The sequence below is a fragment of the Astatotilapia calliptera genome, chromosome 15 (assembly GCF_900246225.1).
Source record: "Astatotilapia calliptera chromosome 15, fAstCal1.2, whole genome shotgun sequence".
In the NCBI taxonomy this organism is placed as follows: Eukaryota; Metazoa; Chordata; class Actinopteri; order Cichliformes; family Cichlidae; genus Astatotilapia; species Astatotilapia calliptera.
Genome location: NC_039316.1, coordinates 30,417,089 through 30,419,736, shown reverse-complemented (window position 1 = coordinate 30,419,736; position 2,648 = coordinate 30,417,089). Strand labels below are relative to the sequence as shown.

The following is a 2,648-nucleotide window of genomic DNA, read 5'->3' as shown; positions in this document are numbered from 1 at the left end:
TGATATATTGATGAATGTTTTTAGTGGACAACAGCACTCTTTTTTTCCCCTTCACCACCCCGGGGTGTCATCTATCACTCCATCTCTTGCTAATCGTTGTCTCTGGAGAATGCTGCAGTTGTCCCATTGGTGACAAGGTGCATTAAAAATGTAGCACTGTTATCTCTGCTGGGCCATTCATAAATTTTGCATGGTTTGGAGAGGTCCCTGAAGGTGTCTCAGCCACAGAGCTTAATGTCCACAGTAAACATGGACTGTGGTCTTGTGATCAGACAGTATAACACAAATACCTTAAAAATCTACTAATTGTGCGAATAATGGATTAAATGACTTCATGTAATGAGAAGCAGTTGGTTCACTGCAACAGTTTCACATAAAATAATTACGTATTTTCTTTTCTTTTTTTTTCAGCTTTACCAAGCTAAACACTTCTTTTATCTATTCTGTAGTATGGCCCTTTTTCTTAGCAGACGCAGACAGTTAATCAGAAAACAAATGGTCTGAGAAGAGCGAATATTAGCCCAGATGAACGTTAGAACAATTTATTAGCTATCCCATTAGACTGTTGATGAACTAACTGCAGTTTTCTTGAAATAATTCTAATTTCCAAGGTGTGAAGAAGTGAAAGCATTAACCAGATTTGGTCATCAGTTTTCCCCAGTCGCTCATACTGATATAAAATAGTCACAGGGCTGCACACTGGACTAATGAATAATACTAGTGCTGTCAGCGTTAATCTCGTTAAAATTACGGTAATGCGGCAAATCTCCATTAGCAAGTTAGCGCGGATCGCCCCATATGTGGGGCTGCACACGTAGCGTCATCATGTTAGTGTGGTTAGCTCGTCAACGCGTTAGCGCCGTGCAGCCCCCACACACGGGTGATCCCGTGATCCCGTTATGACGTTAACATCATTTTAACGAGATTAACGCTGACAGCACTAAATATTGCACATAGCACCAAAATTATGATAGACTCCATGAATTTGGTAGCCCTAAAAGTTTACTTTACAAAAGCTGTGCATCGTTCTTTCGAGAAAACAAAACAAGAAAAAATGTTTCCAGTTTTTAAAAAAAAAAAAAAAATAACAATTTATCAAGAGAAAAAGTTATCCAAACCCTGTTTTTAAACTTTTGCCCATATCTTGATGATATGGAGAATATGAATGGTGAAATCATGATGAAAACTGCAAACTCTAAAGCCAATGTATCAACAAAACAGTAAGAGTCTATTTTGGTGTAGCAGTATCCAACTACATAGTCTTTTTTTTCATCCTGTTTGTACAAAAGGCCAGCCAGTTCGCAGAACTCACGAACGGAGCCACATCTGCGGAGTAAGATATCAGCATACTGCTGCCGTTTAGCCAATGAGCGGTGAGGCAACTCATTCTCTTCACCAATCAGAAGACACAATTCTACCTCATCATTACGCACACGTCGACACAGAGAGTTCGGTCGGAGCTGCAGGTGGGAAGAGTCAGCAGAGTTTTACTCACCGTGTGGATTTTCATTCCTTCTAATGCTGTTAGCGGTGTGCGTCCATGAGACTGTAAGTTTCTGTGTTTTATCGTGTTTGTTCTTTGCTGCGGCCATTATCCTCCCTTGTTTAATCCTTGGCGCACACTTTGTTTACCGATTGTTACTGCCGTTTACTGCGAAGCAGCCTCTGCCATGCGGTCATTAAGGGACCGTCACTAATTTCTCATGTTAGCTCTAGTGTAAAGTGCCTAGTTAGGATTTATGTAAATAGTAAAATTAGCATTTGTTGACACTCCCTTATTTTGGTTGAATGTTCCACTATCCAAATCAAATCAAATCAAATCACTTTTATTGTCACATCACATGTGCAGGCACACTGGCACAGCACATGCGAGTGAAATTCTTGTGTGCGAGCCCCACAAGCAACAGAGAGTGCAAACACAACAACACAAACGAGCAAAATACAAGAATGGCCAACCTGAAACTAATAAATATATGTACAATATATAATAGTGTATGCATTTCTGGATGTGTATACTAAATATTGTCCTACGTGTGTGTGTGTGTGTGTGTGTGTGTGTATACACATTTTTACAAATTAAATAGTAAAAAAAAATCCAGTATCCAGTATTGTTTGTATTGTTGTATTACACATTTAATTCACTCTGTTCACATAATTATGGAAGACTTTTATGTTCTTTCCAACAGAAACCACACCATCACTCACCACACAGCATATAGCATTTTACAGCCTGTTAAATCCCCTCACTCACATTATGGATGTGTGCTTCGGATTCTTGCTAAATAAATGAGTGAACGACAGATACCTGAGTGGCAGTGGATTTTGTGGATACGCCAGCTGTTCTTATCGGACAACCCTGTTGAGATTGTGGATTCATAGAGTCAGCACCTTATCATCTACATCAGTCATAGTCAGGAGGTCAAGTCCATCCCTCTTAAAGTGACCTCCTCCATTACAATGTTTGAAGATTATGCTAGCACAGACAAAGCCATTCAGGAGAAAGGATGCCCCGTCAGTACCATTGTGTGTTTCCTTGTCCGCCTGAAAGCCTGTATCATTTAACATATTTGGGCTAAATGTTCAAAACAATGCTAATGCCCGCTCTGAGATCTGAAAATGCTTCCAAAGAGGGTATTTATTACAATCAT

The 2,648-nt window shown here is 39.7% G+C and overlaps 1 long non-coding RNA gene across 1 annotated transcript; it reads left to right on the top strand.

Annotated features, from left to right (window-relative positions):
- The first annotated feature begins 1,441 nt into the window (after nucleotides 1-1,441).
- On the top strand, nucleotides 1,442-2,300 carry LOC113006750 (uncharacterized). The gene is made up of 2 exons (XR_003269799.1): nucleotides 1,442-1,548; nucleotides 2,187-2,300. It is a non-coding gene; the product is annotated as an uncharacterized LOC113006750 (long non-coding RNA).
- Nucleotides 2,301-2,648: the final 348 nt, after the last annotated feature.